General features: G+C 40.2%; 1 protein-coding gene across 4 annotated transcripts in view; it reads right to left on the bottom strand.

The window, feature by feature from the left end:
- Window positions 1-15,574, bottom strand: part of KCNIP4 (potassium voltage-gated channel interacting protein 4) — an 887,684-nt gene that overhangs the window by 221,987 nt on the left and 650,123 nt on the right. The window contains exon 1 of one of the 4 annotated variants that reach the window (XM_047798370.1): window positions 10,829-11,359. The exons of the other annotated variants lie outside the window; for them this stretch is intronic. The gene's annotated coding sequence lies outside the window, so the exon portion shown is untranslated. Of the gene's footprint in view, window positions 1-10,828; window positions 11,360-15,574 lie in introns of those variants that run through there. 4 annotated transcript variants of the gene reach the window in all.

Below are 15,574 nucleotides of genomic sequence, written 5' to 3' on the forward strand. Positions count from 1 at the left end.
AATAAGCAAAAATATTACCAGTGGTTAATCTTTGAATGGTGGGATTATGAGCATTTTATTCGTATTTCTTTCTTTTTGTATATTTCTAAGCTTCTTACAATGCTTGTTTATTACTTTTGTGATGGAAAAGCATGCCCTTTCCCACCACTCAGGTTTGATTTCCAATGCTATAATCTTTTCACACGTAAATGCAGTTTAATGACATAAATATATGTGTATAAAAAGACCTACACATGACATTTGATTCTACCTAAACCCGATGGTTCTCAACATGGTGGGAGGTGATTTTTGCCTGCCCCTCTTCCCCTCCGGAGATTCAGCAGTGTCTGGAGACACTTTTTTTGGTTGTCAAAATTTGAGGAATGGTGCTACTGGCATTTAGTAGGTAGAGGCCTGAGATGCTGCCAGTAGGTCTATTGTGCAGAAGACAGCACCCTCAAGAAAAAAAAAAAATCACTCAGCCAAGAATGCCAATGGAGCTGAAGGTGAGAAACCCTGCCTTAAACAAAATGTTTAAAAACTGTATTAATCCAAAGCTGTAATGGGGAAGTCAGAGTTTATTACCAGAATCTCTGAATAAACTTCCCTCTCTGTTATCTATCCATCCATCTCCTTACTCCTGAAACATATTGCTGGTACAGAGATAAGGGTTCCACCTATGTGGTGCTTGAAGTTAAGGGAACGAGAAAGGCATAGAAATCAGGAGTTTAATGTAGTTTGAAGTGCTAAGAGAGAGCTCTGGGATAACAGAAATGGGCACTTCATCCAGGCAGGTGGTTCAAGGGAGGCTTTTTGGAACAGATGGTTCTGAGCTGAGCTTAAAGTATAGGAAGGACTTAATCAGTTGAAGACTAATGGGAATTTTATTCTAGAAAGAGGGACATTCATAGTACCTGCAAAGGCAAGATACATGAAAAAGCATTGGGTGCTTGGGAAATAATGAGTTTGATAGCCTTAATGAGCACAGGTGAGGGTGGGGAAGAGGTACAGAGGCCTCAGGGCAAAGTATCTTTCTCTGCTTCAGGAAGTTAGGAAATGCTTCCAAGAGGAGGAAGAATATAAACTAAGAATCGAAGGTTGAAAATACATTTCCAGGCATGTGAGGAGGGAGGGGCATTCTGGAAGAGAGAACAGTACATGCAGAGTATGGCAGCTGGAGACAACAAGATGCTCAGGATACTTCAATGTAGTGGTGCTGAAACATGAAGTTGGGAAGAAAGAGGGGAAAGAAGGAGAAAGGACCAGAGATGAGGCTGGACAGCTACGCACTGGTCTGATCCTGACCTTTGCATCATATGCAAAGACATGGAGGTTTTATGTTGTAAGTGAAACAGAAGAATCGTGAGCATCAGCTCAGTCACCATGTCTTAAAGATTCTCTTCAGAGTATGAAGTCGGATTGGAGGAAAGTGGGATGGAGATGGGGTTAAGAAGAGACAACTATATTGATTTAAAGAGACAAGCCATGAAAGATGCAGTGAGAAACCCACTGATGCAGATTTGCTGGGCCTCTGATATATACTCTGTAATGCTATGGAACATTTTGGAAAACAGGAAAAATTCACTCTGTGCTGAGATAGAGTGGTCCTTTTTCTCTAGACAAGGATCAAATGAGTGAATGAAAAGGAAAGCTTATTATTATCAAATATACATTGTACAGTATACATGGGGACTGACTGAGCTCAGATTAAGGAGTAAATGTGGCATTAGAGAGTGGCTAGGTTTTGATCTGGATGAAATGGGGAAATAGGGGTGGTATTTGGGTAAGAGAAGGCATTGTGTGAGAAAAGGGAGGAATGTGAGCCAGGACTTAGAAACTAGGATGAACATGAGGTGTCCCTGAAAATATGAAACTAGAAACTAGGTTTTATCCATTGTCAGTAGTTCCCGAGGATGTGTGATGCTATGTGCTAAAAGTGTCACTCAGATTCCGCTCAAAGGTCACCACTAGGAATCACTTCTATGGCTCCATCTTCTAAATACGCCTGGTCAGTCTTTTTTTGTGTCCCCTGCATCCTACATAGATGTGAGACCAGGACAATTTACTAAACCAATTTATCTGTATGTTCACTTGGATAAAACCCCTCTAAACTAAAACTATGCCTTTAAGTTCCCAATTATGAGCAAGTGCCTGGTACACAGATCACTTTTCAAAAGCTTTATTTCATGGACAGTTGAATGAATGACCACATTTGGTAACAGATATGATGAACTGAAGCACAAAAGCAGCAATGATACTAACTCTGTAAGTAACACAAAGCACGTGATGAGCTCTGTGTTCTAGGCACCGTGCTCAACACGATTTTAAGAAATCTCATTTAATTTACTTCTCACAATGATCCTAGGAGGTAGCTCCTATTATTCTCCCCATTTGTAACAAAACTGATGTTCATCGTGGTTATAAACCTTGTCCAAGCCCACGTGGACAGTCAAAAGCAGACTGTAAACTGACTTCAGCGCTGTCTCACTTCAAAGAAAATGAACTTTCCCACTATTTATATATTTTTCATTTTCACGAAAATGCAGACTTTAGGTGATTTTGTGTTTTAAAAATGCTGGATTCAAATGTATTTGTCCTTGACCCCAAAGACTCTATAAAATGAATGCACCCCTTACAGGACCAGTTTACTTTAAAGAGTTGAAACACATCTTTAACAAACCCAAAAGATCAGGGCTTATATAGACACTCAATGAAAAAGGCCTAATGATACCTTGCCCCAAAACAAAGAAACCTAAGCCAAAATCAAGAGAAAGGGGGACCCTGACCACCTAGCCCCAGCATTGACTCTGTGGAACAGGATCCTGCAGATGGCTTAAGTCATATAACAACCCTATAAAATGGCCTAGAAACTGTGAAATCAAGGGAAAGCCAAGACGTTTTATTGCACAAACACATACATCCGAACTCAAATTACTTGCTACTTTGGCATATAATCCCTTCAACTCAGAAAGAAGGCCTAGACTCCCCCATTCACTCAGTGAGACTACGGGCTCAAAAAAATCTAGATAAATTTCCAAAAGGCAACATCTCAATAATCTGAGACCCCTTCTCAATGGGTTCTTTTATTGCCATCTCTAGCGCAGGCATTGACAAATTACTCCAAAAACTCAAATCTAGCCTGCTACTTATTTTGGGGGATCTTTAAGCTGTGTGGTTTTACAATGGTTAAAAAATTAAAATATAAAATAATATCCTGTGGCACATGAAAACTGTATGAAATTCATATTTGACTGTCCTTAAATACTTATTGGAACACAGCCACAACCATTAACTTGTATACCTTTTGTGCTACAACAATGAAGCTGAGTAGTTATAACAGAGTGCATGACCTACAAAGCCTAGCATACTTACTATAGCACAAGCTGAATGACAACTGTTCTGGAATAAAGCTCAACAGGTGCCAAAGAATTCAGTGAACATCTTGGGTTTGGCCTTTCAGATTTATTACCTAACTCAGAGGTTCTCAAAGTGTGCCCTAGACCAGCAGCATCAGCCTAAAGTGAAATTATAAATCAAAGTTCTCAGACCCTAACCTAAATCTACTGAATCTGAAACTCTTAGGGTGAGGACTAGCAATCCATATTCTAACATGTCATCTAGGTGCTTCTGATTCATGTGAAGTTTGAGAATCACTGATATAACTCACGGAATTTGAGCATGTTATCTTATCCCCTCATACTGGCTTCTATTCGTATACCAAGCACTGAGCTAGCTATTTGACTTATATTTTTGTATTCCCTACAAGAGTCTTGTGTCTATTAGCTTTATTTTAGGAACTCAAGCTCAGGAAGGTTAAGGAACTGGTTTGAAGTTACTATATTAGGATTGAAACTCAGAACTATACCTGCTCTTCACTTTACTCTGCCCCCTCCCTTATCACGTGTGAAGGAAAGCAGTTCCTGAGACCCTGAGGGAGCTGCCCTGGTTTATCAGCTAGGCTTTGGCATTCTTGTGCTGAATATAAACAATGCCACAGAACAGCAACATCAGACAAGACTACTCCATAGCTATGATTGATCAAGATAAAAATAAGAGCACTCTGTAGTCATATCTGAGAAGAGGCAAAAACATGAACTTTGTTTAAATCACAAGCATAAATAAATACCCATGGGCCCCAGCTAATGTAGCTTGTTCTTTGCTAATTATATCTTTAGCAATTGTCTAGTCTTTGTTCTATGCATATAAGATTTATTAAGACAATTACCCTGGCTTCCTGACTTAGTCCAACCCAGAACAAAGCCCTGCTTCCTAAATCATAACACACTACCAAACTCAAATCCCATAAGCCCTTTCTAATTCTGTTACCAGGATGCCCCACAGTTTTCCACGGTGTGTGTTCTCCCTTTCTGCAAAAAGAAAAGAATCCAAATTGTTCAGCCACAGGTATGTTCCTGGTGATCTTTGGCTGGAGGTAATTGAAATGCACAACTCTGCCACCCTCATCCCTTCTCACTAAGATTCCAGCTCTCTGCTCCAGGCCTGGGTGAGAAAAGGGTTCCCAAAGTAAACAAACTAAAAGATAATAGCCTTCAAATCAATCACATTGCCAAGTTCAGAGCAGACACTTACATGGAATAATATCTTAAGTGGATTAATGGACCTTTTAGAATTAACCTGATTGCAAATAATGACTTCAGGAAACTATCTTTCTTCTTTTAAATTACAGTTCAAGTTCCTACTTTAGTTTCCAGTCTTTACTTATCAAGGTCTTTTGATCCCTCGCCTCATCAGATTTCACATGCCACCATCTTTATGCAGCCTTCCCTGAAATTTCCCCAGTTGGATGGGGCAGGTCTTCTCACGTTTTTTAAAGATCTTGCTCCCTCCCAGCAGACATTTTTTAATCTAGAATTAGGTATGCATGAGCCATTTGGTCTCTAGTTTGAAAACTTCCTAAGGACAGTAAAATGCCCCAGATCCTCTATTTCCCTTCACATAGTAGGTGCTTAATAAGCATTGCTCAGTTTCACTTAGAAATCTAAGGGTTTTTTTGTTTGTTTGTTTTTGTTTTTCCCCAGTTATGGAACTGAAAGGGCTGCTTTCCCAACCAAGTCCATCTAAGCTGGGCTTTTTCAGCTCATTGCAGGTTGTCTCATTTGAAATTATTCCCCAGGGCCATCAGGTTCTAATGAACAGCTGCCTCAGATGCCTATGCTGTATGGGTATCTCTGCTTTGCAGGGGAATTTTGATGTGAAATCTTACTGGCAGAAAAAAGAAATGAAAGAGTAAGAAAATCATAATCAACTAATCAACGATTTCCAAGCTACTTTGGAAAATTGAAAGCAGCACTAGAGGCTCTCAGTTATGTAGCACACGTAGAAGTGCGCTGGCACTATTATTGCATGGGAGTAAATTATACTCAGGTCATGATTTTTTTTCAGTACATTCTATGTACCTAGCCATGTTAGTTATCTAATTAAGGAGAAGAAATAAAACTATGTAAATTCCCTTTTATATTTTACTTGTTCTTGATCCAGGATTTCTACATTTCATACCATGTCCTCAGGTTGGTACTACCTCGCCCTGTAGCCTGCATGTAGAACTTTTCTGGTACATGCATTTGATAAACTTCTCTTCATTCATAAAAAAACCAAGTTTAGGAGTTACCTCCTTGGGGAATCACCTCTGATCATTCTAACTCTTCCACTTGGGCTTAATTACTTTCCATTCATCATGTATATCTTGGACTTACTTGTACTGACTTATCTACCACAATGTACTGCTTTTTCTTTGTGTATATTATTCATCTCTTTATATAACTGAGTGTTCCTTGAGAGTAGCAACTACCTTTAATTCACCTTTGCCTCTTGGGCCTAGCAGAATGCCTGGTATTTCTAAATGTAAGTTGTTGCTGAAACACAAATAACAAAGCGTTGCTTATTGTTGAAGCTGGATGATAGGCACCTCAAAGTTCATTACACTATTCTCTGTACTTTTTGTGTGCGTAAAATTTTCCAAAATAAAAAGTTCAAAATAATTGAAGACTTTGCAAGATGTTAGACACATTTTTCAGAATTTTTAAGTGAAGCTACCACATTTATGTATCTCTGAAGTTACAACCTCCGTATGCTCCAGATGGCTTTCTTTTCTCATAAGAAATAGATTGGAAGCCGAACACCACTGCCCTGAAATCAAAAACAATTATGCCATTTCAGAACAGGTGCAGGTCAAGGATATTATATTAAACACAAATATCTGGAAAAACTAGAAACTGACAGTTCACATTAAGTACTTTTTTTGAGGAGAGCAATCTATGGATGTTTGTCCTTGTTGTCTCTCACCTGGATTGTTCCAAAAGCATAACTGGTACCTCTCTTTCCTTGGGACTCTCTTTCACCGACTCCCAGACTGACTCACCTTGAAACACTGGTCTGCCATATTGTTCTTTGTTTCCCCAAAGTTGAAGACTTTGAGTCAATGGCCCTTCCCTGGTGAGAGAGTACGTGTGACTTCTCAGTGTTCACTCTAGCGGACCCCTTCGGACACATCTCGTTTAACATTCTGATGCCCATGCGCTCCAAGCTGCTGCTCTTCTCCATCACCCACTCTGTCAGGGCTCGGGGTCACTATTCAAGCTCTTTGCCCTGCCTGCAGTGTCAGTTCCCCAGTGTCTCATCTGGGAACTCCTTCTCACACTGCTAAGTGCTGTACAACTGTTTTTTTCTCTCATGAAGCCTTCCCTTGAGCCCTTTCAGAATGTTCTACTCCACCTGTGCCTCTTACAGGTCATTTCCTGGGCTTTTTGCCCAGCCCTTACTTTCTTCTATCTTGTTGGGTAATTAGAATTTAAGCTTATTGAGGATTCCTTCCTTCAATGTTTGTCTTGCCCCTTCCCCACCATCTCAGTCAATGCCTAACAGAGGACCCTGCACCCATGCAGAATCCAGGAAGACATATATTCCATGCAAAACTGTGAAACAATGAGATTCAGCTTAGGATTGTTCTTCCTTGTTCCCTTTATTAATGAGTGGATATAGGTAAAACCTCAAATCATTATATTAAAATCCCATTAGTTATTTTAATCTCCTTTACAAATTACTTTTGCTTCTTAAACCTTGACTTCAGCTGAAAGAGAAGTATTTTTTATTTTTTATTTTATTTATTTATTTTTTTGGTCTTTTTGCTATTTCTTTGGGCCGCTCCCACGCACATGGAGGTTCCCAGGCTAGGGGTCAAATTGGAGCTGTGGCCACAGGCCTACGCCAGAGCCACAGCAACGCGGGATCCGAGCCACGTCTGCAACCTACACCACAGCTCACAGCAATGCTGGATCGTTAGCCCACTGAGCAAGGGCCGGGACCGAACCTGCAACCTCATGGTTCCTAGTCGGATTCGTTAACCACTGCGCCACGACGGGAACTCCGAGAAGTATTTTTTAAAACAGGGCTTTAGTGAAATCAGAATCTAATTTAGGTGAGAGCAGAAATGTTTCTCTTTACCTTTTTCTCTTCATGGCTAATTCTCACTGGCCATTGTAGATGATAATAATAAGGTAACACTGCTCCATCTTGACACTAATGCAGACACTCTCATTCAAATAGACTCAGAACTACTTTCTAAGTTAATCAATACACAGAGTCACACTAGAGAAAATACTCTCCAGGGGTATAGTGAAGAATCATTGTGCCCTTAGGACAATATAAAAGGTTGAGGCTGCCTAAAAGAAGCTCACAACTCTGCTCTGAGCCTCAACTTTATTCTTCCACCAAAAAGAATGGTTGATTCTATGGCTGTTTTTCTGGGCCATGTTTTCTAAATGATGCAACCTCAGTGAAACAGAGTAATCTATGTTGGGATAGTCCTTTTTGGCCTTTATATCATTTTCATGTAGAAAGGATAAAGGACTTGGTCATGTAATATTTTGTGGCTTGGTCTACAAACCTCCCCCCCCCTTTTTTTCCCTCATACCTCCATTTGCCTGGTGATAAGAAAGCCTCAGTTCTGTTTCTGCTGGGACACTGCCACAATCTGAGCAAACACAGACAGGAAGCCTAGGCTAGAATTCTTACAATCGTCTTGGGTCTTGCTGGATTCTACTTGGACTAGCTATTTCTCGACATTGAGTATGTCATAGAAGGTCAATATTCAGTGCAGATCTTAGAGGGAAAGGGCTCAGGATACTATTTGGCTTGCTTTGCCTTCAACATGCCTCTAATACATGATAAAGTTGGTAGTCTGGGTTGGCATGCTCACATGCCATGTGTGGGGCATATACTTGGACTGGGGTTGAAGCCTTGTAAAAATTGTGTAGCTACTATGTAGTCTTATTTACTATGAATGTATTTCCCTCAGATAGCTCATAGGGTATTAGTAGACAGTTCAGGATAAGATTAAGGAATTCGGGAAATTTCTCACCTACAGTTTCCTTAATTCACTTCCCAGTATTAGGGAAGATAAATAAATGAAAAGTGTGGTAGAGTAGAAAAGCTCTGCTACCACAGGATTCAGCAGTCGTTGGATTCGGTCCTGTCTCTGCTCCCAGTTAGTGTTGCTTTCTGATAAATCAGTTAACCTCTCTGGGTTGCAGTTGTCTCCCATGTACAATGAGACAATTGGACTGGATCAGCACTCATTAAGCACATATTTCAGAACAAAAAAGGATTTTTTTCTATTTACGTATATACCACTTGTATGGTAGTAACGTGGATCTTTGTGTTTCAGCACAACCAAGGTTTACACATTGAATCCAAAGTTTGCCCAGATTTTTGGACATTTTGCCTAATATCTAAAAATGTGTAGTCTGTCTATCTATCTATCTATCTGTCATCTATGTGTGTGTATGAAAATATAGATTCATATATGGACATGGATATTATATGGATATGAATATGGATACCTATCCCAAAAAAGACATTTTAGACTGGCCCCAAATTCTGCAATTCTGGCTGGGGGAGCTGGTTTCCTCAAATACCTCCATGGTGGTTCTCCTTCAGAGACTGCTTCATCTAGCATTGAAACCAAGAGACCGTGAGCATGGTGCACGAAAGTTGTGGGTTATGGCTCAACTGAATCCAGAGAATAAAAACTAATATGGAGAAGAAATGAAACATAAGCAAATTATTCCAGTCATAGAAACTGAAATAATCTTATCTGTATTTTGTTAAGATACCATTAGCATATTGAGGCAGAAATCTCAAAATCATGCAAGACTCTTGTGTAGCACTTGGAGAAGTTTGTTTACGTATTGTTTTCCTTTCAGAAAAAATGTAGTGTTAAATAAAATTACTCCCTTGGTTAAATTGCTGTGTAATATGGGAAAAAAGGAGAAGCTATTTTCTGAGGTTTTATTTAAGTCCTTTATAACATTATTCTCAACTATACCTGAACAGAACTTGTCACCGATTAAGAATACTTAAAAGAAGATATGAAAATTTCATGAAAACTTATATTCTTATGCTGGTCTATAGAGTAGAACCTAACAAACCCACTTGTAGAAAGAAGGATTTTCTGAAGAGAAGATACATTGACAATTATTAACATATTGATAGAAACAACTGTATACCAGATGTAGTTTGGGATAATGTCATTTTAGCAGTCAGGTCTTAGCTCCTTAACTCTGTTAGAAAGATTAGAACACAGGCAAGCTTAAATATTTTCATCTTCCCAATTACACACAACGTGAGAAGTGGATATTCATAAATAACTTGGCAGTAAAAGATCATATCATTATCTGGAAGGAGTATTAGCAAGTGTCTCAGGAACTCCTTTCTTTCGCTTGACAAGAAAGGAGAGCTTGGATGTAAAACTGACATCAAACAACTAGGATTTAAATAAGTCAAAGCATGTTATTTCAGTAGAAAAAGTATATGTATATATAAAGCTATTAAAGGGAAGTTAATCAACTTTTTTTACTTCTCATTCTTTGAATAGCAGAATTGATTTGGGTAGTAAAATTTATATTAGATGGAAGAAATATTTATTGGTAACAGTAGGCTGTCCCATGCCTATGTGGGTTCCCACTCAAGACACAAATGAGCTAAGTGGCTCATTGGGAAATGTAAATTAAACACTTTTGCAAATTAAGTGTTCAAAGTACATTTCTGCTAAGCATTCATTAACACAATTTTAAATCAAAAGCTTATCCAATTTTATACCATAATCAATAACAGAGCTCCACCCCTACATCTCCTAACTAATGAGGCAGGCACATCTTTCTCTCACAAATCAGGGTACTCCTGATGGATGGAATTACTAATGACATTAAGGCGTGGTAGCTAACATGAAACTTGACAACCAAAACAGTAACCTGTATTCTCACACCCCATAGTAGAGAGTCCTAACTTCCTACCTTAGAAATATGTTTAACCCATAATATCACCTTAAACTCAAAAAGGTTTCAAATGAAAGATAATGGCACAACATCCCTTCCTTCCCCATGTCAATTATCTGGGTAAATAGAAATGAACTGTCCAGTGCTAGGCTGCTCCAAGTCAAGCATGCATATTTTAGAACTTTGTGTTTTAAGCCTCCTCAACTTCTGCAGCGTCTGTATCCAGTTCTGAACCAGACCTGACCAACGACACAGATGGGAGCGACCACTTTACCTTCTGAAAAATCAATCAGTCCCAGCAAATGGAGCAGCTTCAGAGATGCACATATAATCACAACAATACCCACTGTTTGCAGTCCTTCCGACTCCCACTCGAGAGTCAACATCCTTCAAGCAGGTGGAGCATCCCAGCCTCCGAACCCCTTTGGAGTGGAGGGAGTTAATTAGAGAATCCGAGCAATATCTGGCTTGGAACAAAGACTCGCGAGGGGGGGAAAGTGAGCAGCTCCTCAAAGATGCACCCGGCAAAGCAGCGGCCCCCCGGGGTGAGGACCGACCTGGGCTGAAGTCCAGGCTCTCATACTGATTCTGACATTTGCCTGGTGGGGTCCCTCAACCACAGCGCGCTGGCCTCAGGACCTTGCGCTGCAGCCAGCGAGCTCTTGGACTTCAGGGCTGCGAGGGAAACATCTGTTGGTAAACTGGAGACTTTGCTGTGTCCGTAGAGAGAAGGGACACTCCCCAAAAACTTGCCCGGGAGAGCACAGCGGCGCTCCGCGCGCTGACGACGCAACACGGGGCTGGGCTGTCTGCGCGCTAGTTTGCTGCCTGGGAAGCTTGCGAATGTCCCCTTTTTGCCATAGCAGTTGGTCTCCCCTCCCAGAGCTTGCTCCGCGAGACGGCTCAACCTTCTGGCTCTTCGGATGCTAGGGGGAAAAAAAAATCAATTTTGGCTTCTGAAGCCTATAGCCTCTTAAAAAAGCCTTCGTGGAAAGAAGCCCATGGACAGCTTTTCTAGGGAGAAAAGTGCAGAAGCAAAACATCCATGATTCAGTGGATTTTGCAAGCGAGAGCATCTAAGCCGCCGCCCACTTGCCAGTCCACTGGGGCTGTTCTGGTCCCCGTTGACACATGATTGAAGAGAATTATTAGGGAGATTGATTTAGTCCTTATATTTACAAACGAGGATGGAGGGTGGGGCAGAGCACTACCTCCTAAGAACACTGCTGTTCAGTAACTGCCCCCTGGAGGGTAAGCACTACAATAGTCTTTAAATTCCCGCTGCAGCCTGCCTCAAAGCAAAGTTTCATAAACTTCCCTCATCAGATAAATCACCTGGGTGCTTGTTAAAAGTACTCCTTTGCGGAGAGTCTGATTCAGAGGATTCTGCAGCTTGTGTTCTTAAACTAGAACCTAGGCGATTATTATCATCTGGGAAATGGTCCTGCTGTCCTGACAGACCCCATGGGCCTTCTATTCCACACCGCCCCAAGCAACCATTGTGGGAATGGTCACGGGTTCTAGGCTCTGACAGGATCACACTGGCTTAATGACTGCCTGTTCTCTCCACTGTGCTGAAGCCCAGCCCAGGAGTGCTGGTGTACAGAATCAACCTGGACCCTGCATGTGCAGGGACTTTTGGTGCCTGGAACTCACTATGAAACATAACGGCTTATGAGTTATGTCTTTGACCCCAGGGGACATTTCCTGGTTTTGTTATTCCCTTGCTGTGTGATATTTTGCAAGATACTTAACCATTCTGAAAATAATGCTTATACTCTAAGTTGTGATTGTAATATGTCAATGCTTTTTTTTTTAAAAATTCTCCATTTATAGGGAATTTTGGGAACTGAGAGTGGACATACTGCTAGTTAACATTGACTGAACATTTACTACGTGCTCATCAATATTAGAGTGATTTATCAACAATTAATTCATCCCTACAGTGCTACATGGTAGTATCACTGTCATCCTCATTTTATAGGCAAGGAAACTGAAGCATAAAGAGGTCAATTTGCCAAAGCTAAGGGCACAGTGCTTGGTAGAAAATGAGCATTCATTCTTTCATTCAGTTATTTTTAAAAAACATTTATTAAGCTGCTACTAGGAGCTATGGGTGATCGATCTATATCTATATCTGTATCTATGCACACACATATATATGTATGTGGTAAAATGGGAAATAATATCCAAACCTATCCTTTGGTAATTTAAAAGTTAATAGAAGAGGTAGGCGTGACATTAAAAAAACACAGCAGCTCCTTTGAGGCTACAGGGAGAGCATAGGAAGAGAAAGTCAATCCCACCTGGGGAAAGGGGATGGTGGCAACAGCAAGGAGATTTCATAAGGAGGTAGCCATCCATCATGGCAGCTTTCATCATTATCAGAAATATTGTATCATATGCAAGCTTCAAGGTAGCTGGGCTTGGGTTAAATCCTGCTTCTATCACTTGCCTGCTGTGTGAGTTGAGGGAAGTCACCCTATGTCCAAGTCTCAGTTTTCTAAATTCAAGATTTCTAAATTCATGATGGGAATGCACCTGCCTTTTTCTCATATTTAACAAGGGGATTCACCAAGACCATGGAGAGCTGAGCCAGCCCCTGGTGTTCCCCTGCTCAGCACAGGCTAGTTGTGGGATGACGACAGAAGTGCCAGCTCTTTAGAGGCTCTGCTGGGCCTAGATGGATGAAATCACTTTGCTCTTCTCTTGTCCTACTACTTCCCCCTGCTCCCAGGCCTAATTCTAGTTTTCTCCCCATAAAGACTTCTTCATCAGCCCAGCCCACAGGGCTATTTTTCTCCTCTGAGTACCAAGAATATTCTTAGGTCATCAAGTTGGTTCTTCAAATGGTGCTTTTCATTTTGGATAATATGTTTATAGGAGATATCTTTCTATCAATTTCCTCATCCCTCTATCTTCCTAAGTTGTTTTCAATTGTGTCACCAAGCCAGTGAAGGAAGAATTCTTAGTTGGTGATAGGAAAATAAATGTCTTAAGTAACTATTCTCTGAAATTCCTGCCAACATATAGCTATAGGAAGTCAATTTAAAAAAAAAGTTTACAGAAATTAATTATGTCAGTTAAACCAAACTGCATTTTAAAATCCTACACTGTACCATAGTATAGTTAAAACAAAACAAAACAAAAACACACAAAAAACCTCCTTAGGTACAGAGAGTAAAGTAAATGACTTAGCTAAAGTCACACAGCTAGAAAGTCATAGATCCAGAGTTCAAATATCCCTTTGTCTGACTCCCAAATTTATTCTTCTCCCTTTATATTCCTCAGCAGATTTCAGCAAATATTTTCAATTGGTCTTTTGATTTATAGAGTTAGACAAAGTATTTTAAAAATTGCCACATCCCATTTTCCAGGAAAGAAATCCCAACCATCCTTGAAACTCACATAAAGCCCCATGGATACTATTTTGTAAATTCCAGGCAGGATTTCCCTTTAGGACAATGGCCTTTCCAGGGTAGGATCAACCAGTGGAGAGTCTCATAGGCCCAGCCCTTCCCTATCTACAGTAGCTGTTATACCACTTGTTTTGTGAACTCTTTCTGTTGGCCCCAGCTAAGGGGTCTTCCAGATTTCAAAGAATTCAACAGGCTCTTCACGTGCAGCCCCCCAGAGCAGAATTTTGTAAGGTAATAAATAACACCATTGAAGAGTTTCATACATCAGCTGAGAAATCTAGGGAAATGGGCAACACCCGGAAAAGAACATTTTGGGAAAGAATCGTTGGCTGCATATTGTTTTTTAAAAAAAACTCTCCAGGTTAGGCTCTATAACTTTGTTGCAGTAATTTGTTTGCTTCAATGCAGACTTTGATATTAAAATATGCTCTGGCCTTCTCTCCTCATTCCCAGACTCACCCCTTTCTTTACATCTTAAGGGGTATTCGGCATAGGAAAGGAATACCAAAGCAATAAACTGACATTTCATGCCCACTTACTCTAAGCCAGGCACTATACTGTGTACTTTACATGTATAAATTCATTTACTCTGACCACAAACCAGAGTTAGGCATTGTTATCCCTATTCCAAAGAAAAATAAAACCATGGGCTGTTGAGACAGCATTAATTCCACAAAATCACATTAAATTAGGGGGACACTCAGGATTTATATCTGATTTACTCCAAAAATAACAGCCAGTAGCATTTACAGAGAACTTAAAAATGTTAGGCACTATTCTAAAATCTCTACTCATATTAACTAATTATTTCATAATTCCCTAGATTATGGAATTTATATATATATATATAAATATGTATATATATAAATATGTATATATATATACATATATACATGTATATATATATATGTATATATATGTATATATATATATATGGCCACACATGTGGGATGTGGGAGTTCCCTGGCCAGGGATCAAACCTGTGTCATAGAAGTTACCTAAGCCATAGCAGTGACAATGCTGGGTCCTTAGCCACTAGGCTACCAGGGAACTCTGCTGGGATATATTATTACTTTGGTTTGAAGGAGAAAGTGCAGGCTTTAAAAGGTTAATGAATTTGCCTTGGGTCTTTTCGTTGTTGTTGTCTTTTCTGGGGCTGTACCCTCGGCAAATGGAGGTTCCCAGGCTAGGGGTCTAATCCAGACCTGTAGCTGCTGGCCTACACCAGGGCCATAGCAACACCAGATCTGTGATCTATACTACAGCTCATAGCAAAGCCGGATCCTTAACCCACTGAGCAAGACCAGGGATAGAACTCACAACCTCATGTTCCTAGTCGGATTCGTTAACCACTGAGCCATGACAGGAACTCCTGCCTCAGGTCTTGAAAAGAAGACTTGGGAGTGCTGAGGTTTGAACTTAGGCATCCTGAGTGCCAGATTCTCTGCACTTCGCAAACACCACAGCTTCAGATTCAGGCCTTTTTGCACCATGTTGAATGGTTCTTTAATTGGAGCTCTGAAAAGGGACTGTAAGAATTGTCAGAAACTCTTAGGAAGATTAAAAGGTACTCAAGGAGGCATGCCCAAGCCAACTTACTGGGCTGAGAAAGAGACTTTCAATTTTCTTGCACAAATTCATTGCGATCCTTTAAATGATCTCAAATGAGATGATTTGCCTAAAACCTGAAATTGATCCTTTCCTTTTCTTTTTTTGTAGCTTTAGTTTGACATTCACCAAGTGATGTTCCTTAGTGAAGAAATGTTCTTTATACTATTGACATATAAATATAAAAATAAATGTAGCAAAGTTGAGGGTAATGTTAAAGTTGGATAGATTTACCTAGCTACCTATTGTCTCTCCAAAAATACAGATAGAATGACA

The sequence above is a fragment of the Phacochoerus africanus genome, chromosome 10 (assembly GCF_016906955.1).
Source record: "Phacochoerus africanus isolate WHEZ1 chromosome 10, ROS_Pafr_v1, whole genome shotgun sequence".
In the NCBI taxonomy this organism is placed as follows: Eukaryota; Metazoa; Chordata; class Mammalia; order Artiodactyla; family Suidae; genus Phacochoerus; species Phacochoerus africanus.